The following is a 25,666-nucleotide window of genomic DNA, read 5'->3' on the forward strand; positions in this document are numbered from 1 at the left end:
GTTTCTCTAAAGATAATTTTATAAAGGCCTCCACCAAAATAAGGATGAAATAAACTCTTCCTAACTGTATAACTTACACATTGGGTTTGGTATAGAGGTGGTATTCAGCAGGTTCTGATCAGTTCTGGAGAACCGGTAGCGGAAAGTTTTAGTAGTTCGGAAAACCAGTAAATACCACCTCTGACTGGCCCCGCCCCCATCTATTCTCTGCCTCCCGAGTCCCAGCTGATTGGGTGGGAATGGGAATTTTGCAGTAACCACTACGTGACCACTACGTAACCACTACGTTACCCTGGAGTGAGGAGGGAATGGAGACTTTACAGTATCCTTCCCCTCCCATGCCCACCAAGCCACACCACGCCCACCATGCCATGCCACACCACACCCACCAAGCCACGCCCACAGAACCAGTAGTAAAAAAATTTTGAATCCCATCACTGTTTTGGTAGTGGAATAAATGGGGTACTGTTATGGAGTAATATCACTGCATTGTTTATTATATTTCCATGCATGACATTGTCGATAAGTAGTGTTGGAAGAAATGTCCTTCTGGGTTCGGCTCCATGTGGGGAAAAAGACACTGGAGACATGGAGGCTGCTTGGAAAGATGGTTTTAATGGTAGACAGGACCACATGGCTTGAGTCCTGAACAGAAAGGGTGATCACATGCTTCTATCTTGGTGGAGAAGAGAAGGGAAGGGAGGAAGAGAAGCCGAGACCCTGGTTTTATGCCCTCTCTGGCCTTTGATCTTGAGCTTGTATTCTGATTGGTTGTCAGACTCCCATGGGCCCATGCAGGGGCAACTCTCTAGGCTGCGTTTTGAATCCAGGTTTGGTTGAGTTCTCAGATGCCATGTGGCGAGTTGGGTAAAGGGCCAATATTATCATGCCTTAATTCCATCACTCTGGAGCTGAAGGGGAAAACTCTTTATTATGTAAAGTGGAGTAGCTCAGGCTTTAATGGCTCATTGACAAAGGGGGATGGACAGGAAGCTGCAGGCAGCTATTCTGTCTTTTAAAACATGTTTCTTTCTTTTCACATCCAGAGAAATATTCTGCCTTTTCAATATTTCCTAGGATATTTCATTTTTCTGGGAGAGGGCTGGTTGATAACTTCCTACAGTAGTATGGTGCTTGGAGTCAGAACTTCCAAGACAGCCAGGGACACATGTTGCTTCATATATTCTTACTTCTACTGCTAATTTGGTGTTGAGACATGATACTGACAGGTGGTAGCATCTCTAACAAGCAGCAGCTTCAGAAGACAAGAGACTCTACGGACTCTGTAGTTACCCTCTCTTTCCCATGCCAGCTTTCCCTCCAGTTCCTTTCAAGAGAAGAGAAGAGAAAGCTGCCTTTAGACATAGGCATGGAACAAAACATTGCATTTCCCAGCCGCTCAGAAGTAAAGGAAATGTCAGATTTGAATGGTAGGCACAAGTTTTTTTTTTACAGAATTATGGCTCGCAACTACAGAACAGGACAATTACTGCCTAAGGAAAGTGGAGAAAGATTTTTTTTTTTAAACACTTGAAGTGTGAACTTTCCCTTCTGCCTGCCCTCCGACTACATTTTACAGAGACTTTTGTCATTAAAATACTCTTAGTGACATAACTAAAAGAGCCATTACTCACAGATGTCTGTTGCTATAGCAATAGAAGAAAAAGGCAGTATGCTATTCAGACTTAGAAAAATAATACACATTATCATATCTAAAGGGATTGTCCCCTCTTTGTTTCTTTAGGGAAAGACCATTTCAGAAGACAAGGATTTTGTGTATGTTGTAATAAGGATCAACTACCATTTGAGAAGCTTTTTTAATGAAGGTCGAAATAATAGAAAGGTGGAATTAATGATGAGGAAGCAAAGCGTGTAACTTATAAGGTTGCAGGATATGTCCTTTTATCAAATGAGTTCCCCAATGTTCATGATTTGAGAAAAATCTTTCTTTTATGCATGGAATGGAATATAATTTCCTAGAAAACAGCAGAAAGAATACCAGATTAATTCTTTTAACCTTTAACTTCTTCCAGTATTTCATACACTGCAGATTATGATTTCAGAAAAAGCATGATATAATAAATTTGTTAACGGCACTGTATGTTTTAGAAATATATAACACATGCCACATGAACTATCATTCGTGACACGTCAAAACCGCGCTCGACTAAACCGCGCCTGATTAAACCGCGTCGCTGATGTCATCAACAGGGCGACAACAGCCAGCGCGGAGAAAGAAGGGCGCTTTAAATAGCGCTTTGAAAGCAAGCCGATTCAACTTAAGGTAAGGGTTAGGTTTAGGGTTAGGGTTAGGGTTAGGTTTAGGGTTAGGGTTAGGGTTAGGGTTAGGGTTAGGGTTAGGGTTAGGTTAAGGTTAAGGTTTAGGGTTAGGGTTAGGGTTAGGGTTAGGGTTAGGGTTAGGTTAAGGGTTAGGGTTAGGTTTAGGGTTAGGTTAAGGGTTAGGATTAGGTTACGGGTTAGGTTACGGGTTAGGTTACGGGTTAGGTTTAGGGTTAGGTTTAGGGTTAGGTTTAGGGTTAGGTTTAGGGTTAGGTTTAGGGTTAGGTTTAGGGTTAGGTTTAGGGTTAGGTTTAGGGTTAGGTTTAGGGTTAGGTTTAGGATCAGGTTTAGGGGGGTTAGGTTTAGGGGTTAATTTTAGGTTTAGGGTTTACAGCGTGCTTCTGTCTCCACGCTGTTGTCACCCTGTTGATGACGTCAGCGACGCGGTTTAGTCGGGCGCAGTTTAGTCGAACGCGGTTTTGTGGTGGAACCCTATCATTAACTGCAATGGCAGAATAGAAATGCAACAAAATCACATTGTATTTGTATATCTCTCTTAAGCTGCAATGTTTTTTAAATATGGTTTGCTGAACAACTTTAAACAAGAAACTGCATTTTTTCCCCCTGTTTTGACATTGTTCCTGAATCTGTGGGATAAATGGAAAAATAAGAGGAATGAGAGAGGAAAAATCCAAGTCATGAAGCATGAACCTAGAACTACGTCGCCTACAATCTGACCTACGCACAGTACACAAAATTATCTGCTACAACGTCTTGTATGTCAATGACTACTTCAGCTTCAACCCCAATAATACGTGAGCACACAATAGATACAAACTCAAGGTAAACCGCTCTAAACTTGATTGCAGAAAATACGACTTCAGCAACGGAGTGGTTAATGCCTGCAATGCACTACATGACTCTGTTGTTACAGCTTCAGACCCCCACAGCTTCAATCTCAAATTGTCTACTGTTGACCTCACCCCATTCCTAAGAGGTCCGTAAGGGGGCGTGCATAAATGCACCAGCATGCCTACCATCCCTGTCCTACTGTCTCCATTTATTTGTCCCCATTTCCTGTGTTCATGTTTATTCTTATCCCTGTTATCTTGTACATGAGTGACAAACTAACTAAATAAATAAATATGAACATCTAGTTAGATTTCCAGTTTCTAAGCTAGTATTTCTTCTCAGGCCCTTCTTTTCTTGATAACAGTACTTAGTGTTGTATACCCAAACTTTCAGCCTGTCCCTGGAAAAGGAAAATCAAAAGACTTGATTCAACCAGTAATTATTTTTCACTTAAAAAAAAATAATCAAATAAATACAAATAGTCCTTGACTTACAACAGTTCACTTAATGACTATTCGAAGTTACAATGCCACGGGAAAAAGTGACTTACGACCGTTTTTCATACTTACGACCATTGCAACATCCCCATGGTCACATGATCAAAATTCAGACACTTGGCAACTGACTCATATTTACGACGGTTGCAGTAACCCGCGGTCATATGATCACCGTTTGTGACCTTCTGACAAGCAAAGTCTGTGGAGAAGCCAGATTCACTTAACAACGTGTTACTAACTTAACCTGAGTAATTCATTTAATAAGCGTGGCAATAAAAGTCATAAACTGTGGCAAAATTCAGAGAACAAATATCTCATTTAGCCACAAAGATCTATTGTGGTCATAAATCGAGGACCACCTGTAGTATAACAAATATGCACTGTAGTTATAAATGTATGTGAACTTCATAGCTTTGAATTAAAATGGAATTGTTACAATAGTACTTGCTGTGCTGCTTTCATTTTATTCGTAGAAATTCAACCATAGTATCTTTTGTTTATTTTGAGATCTTAAAAGTGATAGCTATGTCCTAGGGCAGGTACAATATGTTTGTGTTAAATCTACACATGACTCTTCTACAGATAGCCCTGGCATATCATGACCCGAGAGAGCTGTTAACTGAGAGCTGAACAATGTTTTCTGGCCTTGAAGGTCTCTCTATATATAGACCTACAATCTGTCAGTTGTTAGAAGAAAACAATGCTCTCCTGACTTGCCACAGCTAATGCTATTTCCTAAAGATCCTGTATATAGGATGGCCAGTTCTAATTGGTATAGAGAATTTAGGTGGATTAGATTTTAGATTACTATCCTTGACACACACACACACACACACACACACACACACACACACACACAGAAAGGTTCCCCTCACACATATGTGCTAGTCGTTCCTAACTCTGGTGGATGGTACTCATCTACGTTTCAAAGCTGAAGAGCCAGCGTTGTCCAAAGACATCTTCGTGGTCATGTGGCCGGCATGACTAAATGCTGAAGGCGCACAGAACGCTGTTACCTTCCCACCAAAGGTGGTTCCTATTTTTCTACTTGCATTTTTATATGCTTTCGAACTGCTAGGTTGGCAGAAGCTGGGACAAGCAACGGGAGCTCACCCCGTTATGCGGCGCTAGGGATTTGAACCGCAGAAATGCCGACCTTTCTGATCGACAAGCTCTGCATCTCAGCCACTGAGCCACTACGTCCCATGCTACACACACACACACACACACACTGTACACACACACACACACATATACACACATTCAGATGCAGGTATATCTTGTTACACTATGTTGGCAGTGCTAATGCTTCAAATAAAGCCAGAGGTTCTTGAGACAGAAGTACATGTTGCATTTTTCCCAATCTGTCAGTTTACTCTTAACACTGCACTGCTGTTAGATTGCTGCTTGATAGGTTTCCACGCATTCTTTCTTGTCCTGTCTTCAGGTGCTTTGGAGAATAGTCAGCTGAGCTTGATCAGTTCAGGGAGACTGAGGCATCCATTGCATGATGTGATCAGAGAATTCCATGGGGGGGGGGTGTCTCCTGCTTTGCAGAACCTCCCACATGCCTATCAGGTAGTGTGGTGTGTTGCATGATGTAATGGGAGATGCCTTCTCTTTCTCCGTCCATTGACAAGGAAGAAAAGTACATTCGCAGGGCAGTGCAGAAGGAAGGTGGATATTTTTAGAGGGCCACCTTATCACATTGCAAAACTCTAGAATCACTTGATGAAATCAGAATTATTTTTCTCTAGTCTCTTTAGGTCAGCCCTTCAAGGTAGACCAGACTAAGAAACAAAGTCATGCATGTTAATACTCTACTACTTTTATTGTAAACTTATAGTAATAGAATCTTACAAGTCTGAATCTTTGCTTTTATCCTTAAGAAAACTGGAGATTGGGGGGGGGGGGAGTCTTGTCCAAGATGCTTACTTGGGTTACAATTCTGGCCTGGATTCTGATTTCATTTTTCTGACTGTTGTCTTGGTGGTGTCAGGTTCCTGGAGCTGCCAGGTGGCCCTTCTTTCTCCTGTTCTATACTTCCCATTACACTGCCATCTAATGGCTGTCCAGTGTTTCGCACCACAGATCTGGTTATTTGACCTGAAATAAATATCTGGATGATAATTTCATCATAAGAATCACATGTGCACATTGCCAACTTTTACATCATGCTTTGACCTATGGAGGTGGGAAGATGCCCACAAATATAGCAATAGCAGTAGACTTATATACCGCTTCATAGGCCTTTCAGGCCTCTCTAAGCGGTTTACAGAGAGTCAGCATATTGCCCCCAACAATCTGGGTCCTCATTTTACCCACCTCGGAAGGATGGAAGGCTGAGTCAACCCTGAGCCGGTGAGATTTGAACCGCTGACCTGCTGATCTAGCAGTAGCCTGCAGTGCTGCATTTAACCACTGCGCCACCTTGGCTCTCCAGCCATTATTAAATATAATAAGTTAATGGAGACAGTTACCTCTCATGCTGTTTTCTGCCAATTTTCTCATCTCAGCTGTACTTTGGGATATTCAGACTTCCAAACTCAGGATGGGATGACTGCTTCCAAGTTACTATTGAAGCTTAGAAAAATGGAGTTGATTTTTGAAAAGCATGATTAGAAGGCACTTCCTTAGGTCCTCTATCTGCTGCGCAAACTTCTCTGCACAATCATTTTTTTTTCCTGTCACATCTTCATATCCTTGTACTATCACCAGCCCACAGCTGGGGCAACTAAAATAATAATCCAGTTCCTTCTTCTAACATGTTTTCCCATGGGTATCATCTGGCATTCTTTGTCAGTTATGTGTTTCCTTGTGTGATCTGCTCCATTCCTACTGGTTACTTTAGGTTATTGTGGGCACACATTCATCCCCTGAAGGGCATTGCCCTTCACAGCTATTTTGACAAGAGAGACTGGCACCCTGAATGTGTTCAATGGTCTTATGAAGTCTTTTAAACCTGTGGTGCTTATCTTTAGTCCTGTACTCCACAGAAGATGTATTTATGCTGAGAAAGAAAGCTAAGCATTTTATCACCTGTTAATACTATATAATTTCCCTTTTGTTTCTACCAACAATGGCCACTTTTTTACTGTTTTTGTTACTTCAAAGGGGGTAGAGCCATTTTCCTTACTCCATGGATGAATTCACACAGTGGCTTTGAGACACAGCCACTCATTGGCAACACTACCATTCCCTTTAAGTGTTAGTCAACCAACTTATTATCTTTTCTTAATCATAGTTTTTGATAACAGTTTTAAAATAATACATGGTAATTCAAGCCAAATTCAGAAGAGAAAGAGAAAATGAAAAGAAGAGAAAGTGCAGAGAAAGAAAGGAGAAACAGTTAAAAAGAAAAGTGATATAATTAAAGAAGTGACTTCTGATTTTCATCACAAAAAGTACAGGTAAAGTATATATTTCTTTTCTCCTTATAAGGTTGCATTCATATATCTCTACTTCCCTTCACCCATTCCTTATCCATTTGCAAATCCACAAGTCATTAATGTTTTAATCCACTTGTCAGCAAAAAGTCTGCAAAGGGGTTCCATAATTTGGTCAGTATATATTTAATCCTGGTCAAATAAATTGGATTTACATTCCTTGCTTTGGCTTCTAACAATATTTCGATTCATTCAAATGCTGTCTTTGGTTTTAATCTTCTTTTCTTTTCCCCCCCCATCTTTGAAGTTGCTTCAATGTGTTAGAACTACCTCTGTCAGATGTTTAAGCACCTAAATAGCTGCCTTCCTTAGTGAAGGTAATCTGTAAAAAACGAACCCTGTCAAAACTAGGTTTATAGAGATAGACATGTCATTATGTCATTAATTGACATACAGTTTGGTCGACTGGTTAAGGCATCAGGCTAGAAACTGGGACACTGTGAGTTATAGTTCCACTTTAGGCATAAAAGCAGCTGGCTGAATTTTGACCTGTCTCTCTCTCTCTCTCTCTCTCTCTCTCTGCCTAACTCACCCCAAACTGTGGTTGTAGTGGGAAAAATAGGAGGAGGAAGTAATATTATCTGTATTAACCATCTTAAGTTATTTATAAAAGTAATGAAGGCAGGTTCAAAATAAATAAATACGTTTCTCTTTAAAAATTTGCCTGTGAAAGACTGCATGATTACAGGTCTGCCTCTTGTGTTTCAGCAGTGGGGCAATATTTGTTAACTTCTGTATTTATGGACTTTGCACATGAAAAGTCAAAATACTCTCTTGTTTTTTTAGTTCTCCTAGGGCTGAACAGGGAAGAGGTCTCGGATAGAAAGGCTAACGATTCTCCAGTTGACAATTAGTCACTAAAGGAAGTCAGGAAGTTCATCCTATCCTATCATGACTGACTTGGATTTTAAATTAATTTTCCCTCCTGGTTTGTAACTATGTACAACAGAGCAAATTAAAGTAAGTTCTGGGCAAGAAAAATGGACGCATACAGGAGCAAATGCAGTTTTTGGAGCACAAAAGAAAAATGGATTGGGTGAGTAATGCCAGCACTGGGAGAACTACACCAAAAGGCTAACAAGAAAGTATGTAGCAGAATAAATCATTTATGTTCTTGGCAGTTTCCGTAATACAATCCCCTCTGGGATTTGCAACAATCAACATAGTGTAGTGAGGATTTATCTGATTCCCACAAAAATCCTAACTTATCAGAGGGACCTCAAGAACTAATAATTACACAGAAGGAAAAATAGCAATGAAAAGATTGGTACTATATAAAGGTACATATATTTTTATGCTGTAAAATTGCCCTGACTAATCTCATGTTCACCAGATACACTGAACTTTTGCCTGAACTATTATGACTGAGGATAATGAGATATACTGTTCAATGAATCTAATTATCTTGATTACCTTAATTAGAGATTGAACATTTGTAGCAAAACATGTCTGTGTCCTTGAGACATTGCCCATCTGCCAAAACAGCAGCAAATAACAGAGCTCTGAAAATGACCTATATGCTCAAAGTTCCTTAGAAGCAGAATCTCTAACAAAATTAGTACCCAATTAGAATCATCCTATTTTCATGCTGGCCCCATGCGGAAAACATTCTTTTAATTTCTTGAAACGTTTCTCATGTTTCTACAGTGGTAAAGCTGATGAAAATTAGATGGTGCCTTTCATCCAATCATTGGGTCATTCTGTTAGTAAGTTCAGCTATCATGACTCTCTTTTTTCCTGGCTAGATGCAGGACACGAGAAAGAAACAGAAAACATTTTGCTTCAACAAATAGTTATCCTAAAGACACTGCTTTTCATTTATCTTCTGCATTATATGAAACTAAGGAGGGAGGGAGGGAGGGGGGGCTGTCTAACAAAACCCAAGCAAGTGAGCAACTGAAATTTAGCGCCACTGATTCAACTGATTTTATTTTAAAAGGTGCTTCTGAGTAGGTACTGTATGTAGATTGTCTTCCATTGTTTTCTTCTATTCCCCCTTCCCCAATAAACGCCTTCCTATAGACAGAATTTTGGTCTATTGGTTTTAAAAAGAAATTTCTCATTATAAACCTCTTCACATGTAAACTTGCATGGTTGCGGCTTGCCCCTTAGGGTATCTATAAGCTCCAGATTTTTTTTATTTTAGACAGGAAGATATAAAACACTGTCATCTTTCCCCCCCCCCAGTTTTTAAAAGGCAAACTATTTTGTGAAAGATCTAAAAACTCCCCATTTAAACAAATGAGGCTGTGTCAACCCTTACCGGTTGGAATTCATCAATCTTTTATAGGACCCCATCAATGCTGTTGACATTATCATGATTTGCAGCTCATAGCAATCACTTTCAGTCAAACACTATTCAATAGAAGAGATCTATTGCTCTGTAGCTCAGGGTTGAACTGTGGAGTCCTTGGTGCTCGCTGAGCTTGGTTGCTTGCTTGCAGATGTTTCATTATATGACTTGTTGACATCATTATCCAACTAGCTACCCCTCCTTACTCAACTAAGTAATCTCATCTTCATCAGCAGGCACCAATTAACTTTTAGCTATCTGGCGTGGGTGGAATGCATTAGTCCAGGCCATTCTACAAACCAATTCACAGGAAAAGAAAGCACATTTTTTTGTGTTATGTCTATGTGTATATCTGAGAGTGACTTCATCGTTGTACTACGGTTTGAAACCTGCAAAATTACTAGGCAGTTCAGAATAAACTCAAGCACACATATCACAAAGAAGAGAAGCATTTGCTAAACTCAAAAAAATGAAACAGCATTCCAATAGGGTTAAAGCTGGAGGAAAATAAAGTTTTTGATGTAGAAAAAGACATTTTTTTATTTCTTTACTGATAAACTTGCAATGCAAGTTTGCAATCTGTAGTTCTTACAACAAACCCATCTCGTATCCTTGTTAGCAGTTCTATCCTCTGGGGTCATCGGAAAGAGATTTTCATCAAACCAGCAGTAAAGCAAACAGGCTCTTAAACCAATGATCTTTCACTGAGATGTAAACTCTGCAGGAAAGTAATAACAAAACAAAACAACAGAGTAGGAAGGGACCTTCTAATCCAGGGGTGTCCAAACTTGAGAACTTTAAGACTTGTGGACTTCAAGGAAGTTGAAGTCCACAAATCTTAAAGTTCCCAAGCTTGGACCACCCCTGTTCTAATCCAACTTCCTGCTCAAGTAGGAGACCCTATACTATTCCAGGCAAATCACTGTCCAATCTCTTCTTGAAAATTTCCAGTGATGAAGCACCCACAACTTCTGGAAGCAAGCTGTTCCAATGATTAATTGTTAATGGATTCATCTTTCCCAGAGTGCTTTAATTCTACTTGACTATCCTAAGAAGTTAAAAAGTTTGTGTTTCTTTTCTTTCTTCTGTCCCAAATCTCCCCCCCCCCCCGCTTTACTGTCTAACTGTGTTGTTACCTTTTCAATTTCAAGCTCCAGTGTCTTATCATTTTTGTAAACGTATTTTCAGCTGAAGGTCTGGATTAAAAATGCTTGAAACAAATAATTGCATGGTTAGAATTTCTGCTTTTCATATTAAAATTTATTTTCTTTAAAAGTCAGTTACCAACTTAAAATTTATGTCATCAGAAATAGGCAAGGGTAGAAGGAGGAAGATTCTTACACCACCTGTTTGTTTCTGTTTAGATTTTTGTTTTGTCAACCCATCATGCCTCTGCAATTTACACCAAAAACACAAAGGAATTCAAAATGTGGTTTGAATTGGCTGTGTGGGGGAAACACCTGGATCTAAACAGACACACATAAGTGGGTGTGCCAAAGTTTTGGCCATCTCAGTAAAAGCTTATCAATTCTCAGCTACCGGTACTGTATTTGTTGTAATGTAATGTTCCTGGATGATATTGGGAAGAGCTAATGGAATGCCATTATGTGGTTTTGCTTTAAATCTGGAATATTTTATATAAAAGGACGTAAAAACAATTATAGTCAAATGAAGGTTGAGGTATGATGATATATAGATATATATTTGATTTTTTTGTATTTTTGTATTTGTATTTATTGCACATTTATAGGCCGCCCTTTTCCCTGAGGGGACTCAGGGCGGCTTACAATCAAAGGGGAAAGGGAGTGTAGGACAAATACAAAAAGAGGTGTGAACAAAGGTAAATTAAACAGTAAAACACAACATTCACTCAACATTCGGGAGGGGTGAAAGTAGACTTATCCCCAGGCCTGACGGGCTAGCCAGTTCTTGAGGGCTGTGCGGAAGGCCTGGACGGTGGTGAGGGTACGAATCTCCACGGGGAGATTGTTCCATAGCGTCGGAGCCGCAACAGAGAAGGCTCTCCTCCGAGTAGTCATCAGTCGGCACTGACTGGCGGATGGAATACGGAGGAGGCCAACTCTATGCGATCTGATGGGACTCAGGGAGGTAATTGGCTGAAGGCGGTCTCTCAAATAGCCAGATCCACTACCATGGAGCGCTTTATAGGTGGTGAGTAGGACCTTGAAGTGCACCCGGAGATCGACAGGTAGCCAGTGCAGCTCGCGGAGGATCGGTGTTATGTGGGCGAACCGTGGTGCGCCCACGATCACTCGCGCGGCCGCATTCTGGACTAGCTGAAGTCTCCGGATGCTCTTCAAGGGCAGCCCCATGTAGAGCACATTGCAGTATTCCAGCCTGGAGATCACAAGGGCTCGAGTGACTGTTGTGAGGGCCTCCCGATTCAGGTAGGGCCGCAACTGGCGCACCAGGCGAACCTGGGCAAATGCCCCCCTGGTCACAGCTGAAAGGTGGTGGTCAAAAGTCAGCTGTGGGTCCAGGAGGACTCCCAAGTTGCGGGCCCTTTCTGAGGGGTGTAAATTTTGTCCCCCCAGCCTGAGTGATGGTATGTTGGTCAAATTTTTGGGAGGAAAACACAACAGCCACTCGGTCTTGTCTGGGTTGAGTATCAGCTTGTTTGCTCTCATCCAGTCCTTAACGGCCTCAAGACCCCGGTTCATCACGTCCACCGCCTCATTGAGTTGGCACGGGGCAGACAGATACAACTGTGTATCGTCCGCATATTGGTGGTATTTTATCCCGTGCCTCCGAATGATCTCGCCCAGCGGTTTCATGTATATGTTAAATAGTAGGGGGGATAGGACCGACCCCTGCGGCACCCCATAAGTTAGGGGCCTCAGGGACGATCTATGCCCCCCTACGAACACCGACTGCGACCTGTCCGAGAGATAGGAGGAGAACCACTGCAAAACAGTGCCGCCCACCCCTATCTCCCGCAGTCGTCGCAGAAGGATACCATGGTCGATGGTATCGAAAGCCGCTGAGAGGTCAAGGAGAACTAGGATGGAAGCATGGCCTCCATCCCTAGCTCTCCAGAGATCATCGGTCAATGCGACCAAAGCGGTTTCTGTGCTGTAACCGGGTCTGAAGCCAGACTGGAAGGGGTCAAGATAGTTAGCTTCCTCCAAGGTACGCTGAAGCTGGAGAGCCACCACCTTCTCAACAACCTTCCCCACAAAGGGGAGGTTGGAGACTGGACGATAGTTATTAAGGACAGCTGGATCCAAGGACGGTTTCTTCAGGAGGGGTCTCACCACCGCTGTCTTAAGCGCGGTGGGGAAGTACCCCTCCCGAAGAGAGGCGGCAACAACCGCCTGGATCCAGCCTCGTGTCACCTCACTGCTGTTGGCAACCAGCCAGGAGGGACACGGGTCCAGTACACAGGTGGAGGCACTCACAGCTCGCATAGCCTTGTCCACATCCCCAGAGGCAACTTCCTGAAACTCAACCCAGAGATGGTTTGCCAAGTTTTCCCCTTGTGTCCCGGCTGGATCTACTGGGGTGGAGTCCAGGTCCGCTCGAAACCGGGCAACTTTGTCCGCCAAGAACTGGACATATTCCTCAGCCTTACCCTGTAAGGGGTCCCCCATCTCCCTCCTATTTAGGAGGGAGCGGGTTATCCTAAACAGGGCGGCTGGGCGAGACTCGGTGGACGCTACCAAGGAGGCAATATATGTTCTTTTTGCTGTTCTTAGAGTCCGAATATACTCCTTGGTGCATGCTGTTAAAAGTGCCCGCTTCGACTCGGACCTATCGGACCTCCACGAGTGCTCTAGGTGTCTCCTCCGGCGCTTTATCTCCCGGAGCTCCTCAGTAAACCAAGGAGGCCTCCGGGGGCTGCTGACCCGGAGGGGCCGTAGTGGCGCAAACCGGTCTAGAGACTCCGAAGCTGCCGAGTGCCAGGCAGCGACGAGGGTCTCCACCGAACTGTGGGTGAGGGTATCAGGAATAACCCCAAGCTCCGTCTGGAACCTAACAGGATCCATCAGTCGCTTGGGGCGGAACCAGCTGGTTGGTTCCTCCTCCCTACGGTGGGGGTTTGGCCTCCGGAAGTCTAGCCTCAGTAGGTAGTGGTCTGACCACGACAGGGGTATGATCTCATTACCCCTCAGACCAAGATCGTAACTCCACTGCTCCGAGAGGAATACGAGGTCAAGTGTGTGACCCGCTGAGTGAGTTGGGCCTCGGATTACCTGAGTCAAGACCATGGCTGTCATGGAAGCCATGAACTCCTGCGCTCCATCAGAGTGTTCACCGAGCGAAGGCAAGTTGAAGTCCCCCAGAACCATAAGTCTAGGGAACTCAACTGCCAGCTCGGCTACTGACTCGAGGAGCGAGGGGCGGGCTGCTGCAACGCAGTTGGGAGGCAGGTACGTAAGCAGCAGACCCACTTGACCCTTGAGGTCCAGCTTCACCAGCAGGGACTCACACCCGACAAGCTCCGGAGCAGGGATCCTACGAGGTACTAAAGACTCCCGGACTACAATGGCCACACCGCCACCCCTTCCCTGGGCTCTCGGCTGATGCAGCACCTGAAATCCGGCTGGGCACATCTCAATGAGGGGGACTCCTCCCTCCGTGCCCAGCCATGTTTCAGTAATACATGCCAGGTCTGCGCCCTCATCAGTTATCAAGTCCCGGATGAGGGGGGCCTTATGAACGACAGACCTGGCATTTAGCGACAGCAGCCTGAGACCAGGGTCCTGATTACTCGCGCCATCTGACCTTGGAGTGGGACTCCTAGGGCCGGAAGGAGGGATCTCTATGACACAGCGAGCCCTCCTTCCCTGATGATGGCCTGCCCTAAAGTTTAAAACATATGATTTGATATGAATTGTAGGTGATGACTGTGGAAGGGATGCACAGAAGTTTTTGTAACCAATTGACACACTTTCTACAATTTGTAATGGAAGATGGTTTTGTGTTTTTTGTGTATGTGTTTTGTCTGTGTTTATTCAAAAAATTTTAAAAAATCTTTATAAAAAAACATATGTTGTTCTCTTCTTCAGCCCCAGCCGCAACACCAACCCACATAACTTTTCTTTCTCAAGCAACATATTGGGCTAATGCAAGGAAGTTTATCTCCAGGATCACCCAAAAGCATCAAAAGTACAGATGGTTTCTTAAACAAAACTACTAAAGTGCTCTGCCTCTAGAAAGTGCATGTTGTTCTTAGCTTCTAATTCACAATGTCTATGGAGAGTCTCAATCATCTAATTATTGGAAGAAATGTGCATCTGGGTTCAGTTCTAAGTGGGAAGAAAGACACTGGAAACATGGAGACTGCTTGGAAAGCTGGTTTAATGGTGGACAGGACCACATGATTTAAGGTCCTGGGCAAAAAAAGTGCATGAGTGAGAGAGGGAGAGAGATTTATACCCTCTCTGGGGCCCCTTGGAGCTTCCTGTTCCTGTGCAAGAAATGCACTCGGATTGGTTGTCAGATTCCCATGGGGTCATGCAGGGCAGTGGTGGGTTGTAGGCGGTACGTTCCGGTATGGGCATATCGGAGCCTGCCCAGAGCACCAGATAATATTCCAGTACAGTGATCCGGAGGGCCGCACACCCACCCAAGCTCCTTACCAGTCTTTTAAGTCTTTGGTGCTTCTGCGCTTGTGCACAGCGCGTACAGCGCCTGTGCGAGGCTCTGCTGAGCAGCTGGAGCATCGTGGAGGCTCGCAGAGGTGCTAAGATGCATGCGCACACTGCATGCGTCCATGTGGATGATTGGAACGGGATCCAGAACCCACCACTGATGCAGGGGTAACTCTGTAGGTTGGCTTGAGTCCCAGGCCTGGTTGAATATTGCTGGGTGATGATGTAATGAAGGGGCTTTGGGCAATTCCTATTATGGCTTAATGGCTTTGTCCTGATTTGGATCTTGAGTGAGGGCTAATCCTATCATGTCCTGAGGGCCATGTCTTTTCTTTTGCAGATAAGTTGACCCAGCATTCCTCTTGTAGATTTGTTGGCACCAAAATACCTCATGGGGGTTGGGCAGGGAGCTAAGGCTCTGAGTTCATGTCTTTAGAAACATGTTTCTCCTTTAGGGAAAATATAATATTCTGCCTTTTTAATATTTCCTAGAATATTTCATTTTTCTAGGAGAGAGGTGGGTGCTAACTTCCAACATAAGTCATGGATGATTCTCAAAGATGTCCAGTTGCCTTTTGGAAAAAAAAGCATCTTTCTAACTCAGAAGTTAAGATTTGAAACCAAGCAAGTTAAGCCGGATTCATTCCTAGTGGCTGCAGGTAGCTAAAAATGTAGGACCTCTTTCAAGTAAGTCACCTATCCTATTCTTTGGGCAGCAATACAGAATGGTTTGCTGTTTAAATTTTCCAGTCTAACTTACACCTTTCTACTTCCTGGAAATCTCCCATCTAAATATTTAACATGTCCAACCCTGCTTAATTAAGAAGCCCAGACAAGATTACTATCCCAAATTGCTACAGATTCATGATGATTCTATCACTTGTCTAATCTATTATCTTATATGATCTAGTATAGAGTAGCTTCATGATAGCAATTTTCTCAATTAATATGGGCAAATTAATTACATTAATTCTAAGGAATTTTTCTGCCTCTCTATATTAGCTTCTAATTGTCGTGAAACATAACTGTAAATGCACACAAAGACACTTTTACTGTATCCTATGCATTTGTATTAAAATTCCATAACCAAAACTGTCTACTTTACAGACATTTCTTGGGCAACACACACAAAAAAACCTTTTTAGATTTACAGTACCCCTGGATTACTATCCCCAGATATTTGATATTTCATCTGAATTACTTTTTTTCCTATGGGGTTTGCATAACATGCTATGCCCAACAATTGAACTGTATTATCATCATCTCCCCACAATACACTGAACCCAAAGATTTCCATTCATCTGTAGCCTAGTTTCCCATGCCATGCAAAACTGCTGTCTCTCTCCTTTCTCTCTGAATAGCAGGAATTCATTTAATAAGACTGTCAGCATATCAGAGGAACATTAAAGCTCATGGAGGCCAAAGGGAAAGAACAGACTGGGAGAACTAGTCATAATCTGCGCTATATTAAGAAGCTCAACCTATTAAGAACCAGGTTGATGTCACTCATGTTGAGGGCGCCTGTGGTGGCCAGAGTGCTCTGCCCGTGAAAACGGGCTCCCGAGCTCTGTTTTCAACTCAGGAGTGACCCTGGTGGCACATGGCACATGGCCCTCGTGAGCTGTTTTTGGCTAGGATGGCCTCCTGCAACCTTCTGACAGTGAAAACAGAGCAAGCGGCTTTCCTGAGCTCAGTTTTTTTCTGGAAGAGGCACCACGGGCCAGTCCTTCACTGTTTCCAGGGTGGCCCCACGGATCAGATCTAAGCACCCCGTGGGCCAGTTCTGGATCCTGGGCCTTGAATTTGACTCCCCTCTGTTGCCTGTCGTGGAGGATTTAAAGCACTGAGCTTCTGAAACATGTAACTCAGGAGTGAAATCCTCCTGGTTCAGCCCAGTTTGGCTGAACTGGTAGAGACAATTATCCTTGGTTCTGCGAACCGGTAGTAAAAAAATAAGCTTCCGAGGATCGCACAGCTTAGCTGTGAGCTGCGTGACTGTCGGAAGATTTTTCCCTGCTTTTTAAAGGACTATTTTCCTGCCGGTTCGGGCAAATAGGCAGAGAAAAAATGCTTTAAAAAGTGGTGGTAGGAGGTGCTGCAAAAGAAAGAGAGAGAGAGGGAGGGAGGAAGGGAGTGGGAGAAAAAGGAGAGGAAGGATCACAAACCTGGCACCAGACACAGCTTCAGAGGATACCTTGAAAGAACACAGCAATCCAGGGCTGGAAGTGACCTGGAGGTCTTCAATCCAACCCTTGCTCCAGAAGGACATTGTTAAAGTGAGTTTCTGTCTTTTGACACACACACCCAAATCACATGACTACATAGCCACACCCACCCAGTCACATGACCCAATCAAGCCATACCCACAGAACCGGTAGGGAAAAAAATAGATTTCATCACTGATGTAACTTATAACTATAGGGCTTCCGGGGAGTGGCCTGTCGCCGGTCGGCAGCTTAACAGAGCTGCCCCCAGAATTCAGGATCGTTATCTACTCAATATCAAGAAGATAACTCTTTTTTTCAGACAAGAAAAAAGCAGTGAGGAATCTCAGCTGGTAAGAATCTTCTTTGAAGTTCACAGTTTGTTTCTTTGTGAGCTGTGGACGGAGGGGGAGAATCAACCCAAAGCTGAGTCATTCAACTCCGACCTGAACTTCGCAGCTGTTATTCACAGCACGAGACAGGATCCCCTCCCCCTCAGGACAATCTTTAGAAAAGAGACTATTAAAAGTCAATACGAGCAAAGACCAACTTGTGAACTTTAAAATCTTTTCTCTATCTGAAATACCAGCTTCAATGTTATAAAAACCTCTTTTGCTTAATTGTCTTCAAAATGGCGTTTACAGCTTCTGCATCTGTTATCTCCGGCTTCCTGCTACAGAGGTAAAGAAATAATCTCTTATAATTTAATTAGAGCTACTCCCTTAAAGCTTTCAAGATTCTTTGTTGACTCAGACACATTCCAAACATTCTAAACGGACTTTCTCTTTTGAAATCCTCCGTAAAACCCCTTGGAAGAAAAAAAAAAAAAAAAAAAAAAGAAGGGAAAAAAGGGGGGGGAGGAATTTCTTTTTCTCCACATAGCACAGTGGATTAGTAATTTAGAATAAATAATTAAAACCAAAATATAATGGCATCCAAATCAACCTCTGTTAAATTACCTCCGAAAACGTCTCCCATACCTGGCACAAAGTTGCAGCCCCCACCATCTATGCCCCCTAGTGGAGATGTACTAACAAAAGAATTTTTTCTGGAAATGTTCAAAGAATCCAGAGAACAGAACTTTGAAATGTTTAAAGAATTTAGAGAACAGAATCTAGAAATGATTAAAGATTTCAAAGATGAAATAAGGAATGAGATGGAAGTTCTATATGACAAATTCGATACCAGGGTCACTAAAATGAATGATAATATGATGGGAATTGTAAATGTGATAACAGAATATATTTCTGGAATGGAAGATAATTTAGAAACTCTCAATGAAGCTAAAACTAACCTGATATCCAAAACTGAAGTGGTGGAACAAAAAATTGATAATGCTGAAAAACAAATTATTATGATACAGTACAAGCAGATGGAGCTTGCATTAAGAGTGAGGGGGCTGCGTGAAGAAAAGCAGGAGAACTTAGAGCAAATGTTTTCTGAAGCTTTTGACCGTCTGGTGGGAAAACCGGGATCCAATTTTGATTGGCAGATTGACAGGATCTTTCGTGTTAACTCATGGGCGGCAAAACAAAGGCAACTTCCCCGAGACGTGGTAATATACTTTGTTACAAGAGAATCTAGAAATATGATACTACAAGAGTCCTACAATACTAAGCTTCAAATTGGTGGACAGGACCTGATTGTTCTGAAAGAAATACCGCCTCAGATGCTAAGAGCCAGAAGAGATTATGCTTTTCTGGTGGAAGAGCTCAGAAGGCGCCAGATACAGTACAGATGGGATGCCCCATTCGGTATTATAGTTACAATGGACAAACAAAGATATCGTCTCAGCTCTGTATGGAAAGCTCGTGATTTCTATCATAAGATTCTGAAGATGGGATATCCTGAACCTTCGGGATATGGTGAAAAACCACGAGACGAACAAGATAAACAGCAAACCACACAACCATCAGATAAAATGTATCATCTCCCTCTTCCGGAAGGGCAAGGAGTCAAGGAAAAAAGATCCAACCGCAAGACCACCAGACAAACGGATAAACAAGCTACTATGCAACAATCTCAACAATCATTGGCCACTGACCAAGGAGCTACTGCAACAAGCTCAGAAGCTGTGGGAGGAGCCAAACCAAAGGTGAGACAGGCCCTGCGGGAGGCTCTAAAAAAGCTTCAGGCAACCAAAAATGACAACTAAGATTTTGACATGGAATGTTAACGGATTGAACTCTCCACAGAAAAGAAAGAAAATATTTCATTATCTTAAACAGTTTAAGAATGACATAATTTGCTTGCAAGAAACTCATATCAAATCAACCGATCAAAAATATTTGTTTAACCCCAAACTGGGCCAACATTTTGCGACCTCAGCCATGGAAAAGAAAAATGGCATAGTAGTATATTTAAGAAAAGACATTAAAGCTGAGCTAATTGAAGCAGATCCCTTTGGAAGATATATTGCATTAGATTTAATCTTAGAAGGGAAAAAGACGTTACTTTTGGGAATTTATGCTCCTAATCAACAACAAGATGGATTTTATAGAAATCTCCATGCTAAATTAGTACAGTGGGATTTTGAGTCTTGTATATTAATGGGTGACTGGAATGGCGTGATCGACACCAAAAGAGATAAGAAGACAGCTCGCCCGAACACCAAATTTCGAGCTAAGTTACCCAAACCCTTTTTTGACATGCTGGACGACTTTGAATTGCGAGACGCTTGGCGCGAGAGGCACGCAGAAGAATATGACTTTACCTTTTTTTCCAATAGACATCAATCTCTTTCAAGGATTGATTTTATACTAATTACAAATGATTTACTTTGTAGGGTGAAGAAGACAAAGATTATGGCGAGAGTTCTTTCAGACCATAATCCAGTCTGGATGGAATTGGGAAGGGTAGCCCAGGCAAGAAGGTCCTGGAGGTTGAATGAAAACTTATTTAGATATGAAAAGTATGTTAATGATTGTAAAAAATTGCTATCGGAATATTTTGTCTTCAATATGAACAAGGGTACATCTTTGGAATATGTATGGGATGCAAGCAAAGCGTATATGAGAGGAGTATTAATGAATATAAATAAAATACATAGATACAAACAAGGGCAAAAACGAAAAGAATTGGAAGAGGAAATTAAAGGGAAAGAGTCAGAATTAACATTGAATCCAGGAGATACAAAGATTAGGGAAACAATTGCTATATTAAAATCTCAGTTTGATATGCTGATCTCTGACCAGGTAGCTACTAGTTTATTATATGCTAAACATAATACTTTCTGCAATGCAAATAAACCCGGTAGGTGGTTGGCTTATCAGATTAGAAAAAAAAGGAAAGCTCGAAATGTAACCAAATTGTGTCACAGAGGGAAGGAAGTGTTTCAACAGGAAGAGATTCAAAAGGTATTTCGGGAATTTTTTACAGAGTTGTATAAAGGGGATAAAATTAAGGACGGAGATATAGACAAATACCTAGATAAAGAGAAAATCCCCCTACTCAGAGAAGAACATAGGCATAAGCTGAACCAACCTATAACCTCTGGGGAAATTTTGCAGGCAATTAAACAATTAAAGTTAGGGAAAGCACCAGGCACAGATGGTTTAACAGCTGTTTATTATAAATATCTACAGTTAGAAATGGTAGAACCCCTCAGAGAACTATTCAATAAAATTCAATCGGGAGGGAAAGTGCCTCCCTCGTGGAAGACTGCGTTCATATCGTTGATACCCAAAGAAGATCAAGACCTCACCCAACCAAAAAATTACAGACCTATTTCATTACTTAATGTAGATTATAAAATTTTTACTAAAATATTAGCAAATAGGCTAATGGGGGTAACTCAGCAACTGATACATACCGATCAAACTGGTTTTATACAGGGCAGACAGATGAAGGATAACGTTAGATTAATTATCAACGCTTTAGAATACCTGGGAAAGAACAATCAAATCCCGGCCGCATTCATATTTTTGGATGCGGAGAAAGCCTTTGATCGAGTTAATTGGCAATTCCTGCTGAAGACATTGCAAAAAATGCAGATAGGAGATGGCTTTTTACGGTCAATTGGTGCAATATATCAGCAGCAAACAGCCCAGATCATTGTCAATGGAAGTCTGACAGACTCCTTTCAAATTGAAAAAGGTACAAGACAGGGCTGTCCTCTGTCCCCATTATTGTTTATTATAACTTTGGAAATACTGTTGAATAAGATACGGGGCCTGGGCGGTCTAAAAGGGATCAAAATTAGACAGCAAGAATATAAAATTCGTGCATTTGCGGATGATCTGGTTATAATATTGGAACAACCGCAGGAATCTAGTAGGGTATTATTGAATACGATCAATCAATATGGTCAAGTCTCGGGATTTAAAATAAATCTAGGAAAAACCAAAATAATAGCTATAAATATGACTATCAAACAGAAGGAAGAACTGGGGGCGACACTAAGATGTGAGGTAGTTAAAAAAGTTAAATATCTTGGAGTTAATATCTCAATCTCAAATGGGAAATTATACAAGTATAATTATGAATCACTTTGGCATAGTACACAGTTGGAGTTGAAAAGGTGGGAAAAACTGCATTTGTCCTTGCTGGGTAGAATAGCGGCAGTAAAAATGAACATTTTACCAAAATTTTTATTTCTTTTTCAAATGTTACCAATACTTAAAAGAGATGCGAATCTTTTAGAATGGCAGAAGGGTATTAACAAATTTGTGTGGGCAGGAAAGAAGCCGAGGGTAAAGATGAAAATAATGCAAGATGCACGTGAAAGAGGAGGATTGAAATTACCTAACTTAAAATTATACTATGACGCAGTGGCATTATCTGCAATTAGTGATTGGATTCATCTAACTAATGACAGAATTTTGAATATCGAGGGATATGATTTGTTATATGGTTGGCATGCTTACCTGTTATTTAACAAAAAAACGGATAAGAAATTTAAAAATCACATCTTAAGAAATGCTTTATTGCGGGTTTGGAAAAAATATCAACATAAACTAAATGATAAAGTGCCCATGTGGGCAATTCCTAGACATGCAATTGAAAATATGAATGTAGAACAAAAACACGATAGAACCACCTATAGACAACTTCTTATCTCAGAAAGAGGGGTGATGGAACTAAAATCTTTAGAGGTACTTAAAGAAGAGAAGGTAGTTCAAACGTGGTTTCAGTATGGTCAACTACAAGCTAGGTGGAAAACAGATCAAAAAACTGGCTTTGTAAAAGTTGAGGATAATTTGTTTAAACAAATAAAAGATCAAAGCTCAATGCATATAAAGAGGATATATAATGTATTAGTACAGATGGATTCTGAAACGGAACTGATTAAGGATTGTATGATAAAATGGGCTCAGAATGTCGAGGAACCAATAATGCTTGAAACATGGGAAAGAATCTGGGTAAGGAATGTGAAATTTACACAAGCACAAAACTTGAGAGAAAATTTTTATAAGATGTTTTATAGATGGCACCTAGATCCTAAAAAGCTTGCCTCTATGTATCCAAATGTTCAACCTAAATGTTGGAGATGTGGTTCTTGTGATGCTACATATTTTCATATATGGTGGACATGTCGTAATGTTAAGGCATTTTGGATAAAAATATGGTGGATCCTGCAAAACATCTTTAAAAGAAGGATAAAATTTACCCCCCAGCTGTTTTTACTGGGTATATGCATTGATTTTACAGTAGCAGAGACTAATTTGATCCTGTATTTAATAACGGCAGCAAGACTCTTGGTGGCGCAGTATTGGAAGAAGAAAGATTTACCCACAATTCAAGAATGGACTTTGAAAGTTATGAACTTTGCCGAAATGGCCAAAATCTCAGCATATCTCAAAGAACATTCAAACGAGAGATACAAAAGAGACTGGAAAAAGTGGATTGATTACATAAAAAGTAAATATGGGACTAAAAAACTCCAGATAGCTTATGCTTAGTATCGGTAATAACTTAAATTGTTTAAAATTTGGGTAACAGTAAGAAGCTGAGTTCAATGTAGAGATATTTGAGACTGTGATTGTTCAAAAATTATACCACGTATGGTCTTTGGGAAGTCGGGGGGAGGGAAGGGAGGTGGGGATTTAGGGGGAGGGGGGAGGGGGGAAATACAATATGTGTTAAATTCCATGATTGTATTTGTATACTGTGGCTTTTCAATGTTAGTGCGAAAATAGTACAAACCGAATATACTGGAAGGTAATAGTTACCGAAGGAAAGAGTCGAGTGAAAGAAGAAGGAGGGTGGAGAGGGTGAGAGAGAGGAGGAGGAGAAGGGAGGGAGGGAATGGAGAGGGAGTGATAGGGTTAGAAAGAAGGGGAGGGGAAGTAGGCGTAGAGGGGTGTGTGAGAAGGAAGAATGAAAGTTGGAGGGGGTTGAAAGAGGGTGTATGGCAGGCCAAGGTGGTATACTGGGTTTGTATTGTAGAGGGCATTTTCTATATAAATGAGGGCCGTGTTTATTATTCAATGTTATATGCCCTGATCAAGCACAGTGAATATGTGATTGTATAGAATGAAAACATAATAAAATATACATTAAAAAAAAAAAATAAAAAAAAACAAAAAAAAAACTTATAACTATATTTGATTTCTATGAAATCATTTAAATGCTCCTAGAAAATACTGCTAGTGTAGTGAAAGGTATGCATTAAGTATGAAACTTCATTAAAAATTAAAATAGTTTTCAGCCAAGAAAAAAAAGAAAGATCTGTGATACCTTAAAGACTAACCAATTGCATTTTAATATGCTATTTTGCTATTTTTATCATGCATTAATCAGATCAAAGTACAACTCATAAGAAGTCATTATTCTACTCTTATCTGCCCTGATAAAACACTGCTTGGAATAATGTGTCCAATTCTGGTCATCAAAATTTAAAAAGAACAATGACAAATTGGAGCAAGTTCAGAGGACGTCTACCAAGACCGTGAGTGTGAATGGGCTGGAAATCAAGAGCCATGATGGACAGTTAAAGGATCTGAATATGTTGGGACTACAGAAGAGAGAAAAACACAGATGTTACAATGCCCCAGTTTACAAAGTTTGGCATGACTTCCACTCCCTCTTGGTGGAGGAGGGTGGGTAGGATTTTTATATTTTCAGATTGTGTATATCCTGCATGGTGTTTTCAGTTAATATTGACCACCAGAAGGCAGTGCATAACTAATCCTTATGGGGGACCATCTGAGTTGTTATAGCCAGATCTTATTCTAGGAGCTATCATACCTCATACATGAATGTATGATAAAATGTAAATCTTAAGAGATCTTAATAGAAGGTAGACTGCTTTATACCATTTTATCAGAACTCTGCCATACCATTCAGCACCTGGACTAATGAATTGCATATAATGATCTAAAATGGGATGTCAATGAGTTGGCAGAGGGGGTTTGAGGCAACAGAATAAGATCTGGCTATGTACAAGTAGTTTTTGCCCTCCCCAGGTTTCAGGAAAGCCTCTGGAGGTTGGGGAGGGCGAAAAACAGCCTCCTCCATTTACCAACTGCGGCAAGGACAGTCGTAAAATGGAGCATAATTCACTTAACTAACGTCTTGCTTAGCAACATAAATTTTGGGTTCAATTGTGGTCATAAATGGAGGACTACCTGTAGAAATAAGAAATATAAACAATAATAGCCATATTGATGAGCAAGAAAGAGCAGTCAGTCAAGTGGATAATATCTTTATTAAGATCAATAAAGATTGCAGAAGAGTAAGGTAAAGGTAACGGTAAAGATTCCCCTCGCACATATGTACTAGTTGTTCCCAACTCTAGGGGGCAGTGCTCATCTCCATTTCAAAGCTGAAGAACCAGCACTATCCGAAGACGTCTCCGTGGTCATGTGGTCATGACTAAACACTGAAGGCGCACGGAACACTGTTCCCTTCCCACCAAAGGTGGTTCCTATTTTTCTACTTGCATTTTTACATGCTTTCGAACTGATAGGTTGGCAGAAGCTGGGACAAGTAATGGGAGCTCACTCCATTACGTGGCACTAAGGATTCGAACCGCCGAACTGCTGACCTTTCTGATCGACAAGCTCAGCATCTTAGCCACTGAGCCACCACATACAGAAATGTAAATTGTCCAGATGTTTTCAGTGGTGAAGAGCTTATACTGTATAAATAAGGCTAATGTTTTACCCAAGAACTCCACTTTAAAGTCACTCTTAAGGTAGAGACTCAGGGCTGAATGCTGTAATCAAACGATCCCCAACCTTTTGGGCACTAGGGACCAGTTCCATAGAAAACAATTTTTCCATGGCCCGGGGAGGTTGTGCTTTCACATACTACCTAGATCCAACACATGTGCAGATGAAACTTCACTAGCTTGTGCAGCCCTGTTCCTAACAGGCCACAGAACAGTAGTGGGCCATGGACTGGGGGTTGGGAACCCTTGTTGTAATCAATGGAATATTTTGAGAATTTATCAAGGGAAGATTGCCAATGTTACTTGGTCTGCAAAATCTCCTTTTACCTCTATTGATCAAAGCATTGCAGGGCGAATATGCTAACC

The 25,666-nt window shown here is 41.5% G+C and overlaps 1 long non-coding RNA gene across 1 annotated transcript; it reads right to left on the bottom strand.

Annotated features, from left to right (window-relative positions):
* Positions 1–1,840: 1,840 nt before the first annotated feature.
* On the bottom strand, positions 1,841–9,505 carry LOC148049153 (uncharacterized). The gene is made up of 4 exons (XR_015695380.1): positions 9,339–9,505; positions 6,110–6,212; positions 5,565–5,735; positions 1,841–1,976 (listed from the first exon to the last, which is right to left on the bottom strand). It is a non-coding gene; the product is annotated as an uncharacterized LOC148049153 (long non-coding RNA).
* Between the last annotated feature and the right edge of the window lie 16,161 nt (positions 9,506–25,666).

This window comes from Thamnophis sirtalis, unplaced genomic scaffold, assembly GCF_051295495.1.
Source record: "Thamnophis sirtalis isolate CommonGarterSnake01/CBP01778 unplaced genomic scaffold, rThaSir2_p1.2 scaffold_2, whole genome shotgun sequence".
Taxonomy (NCBI): domain Eukaryota; kingdom Metazoa; phylum Chordata; class Lepidosauria; order Squamata; family Natricidae; genus Thamnophis; species Thamnophis sirtalis.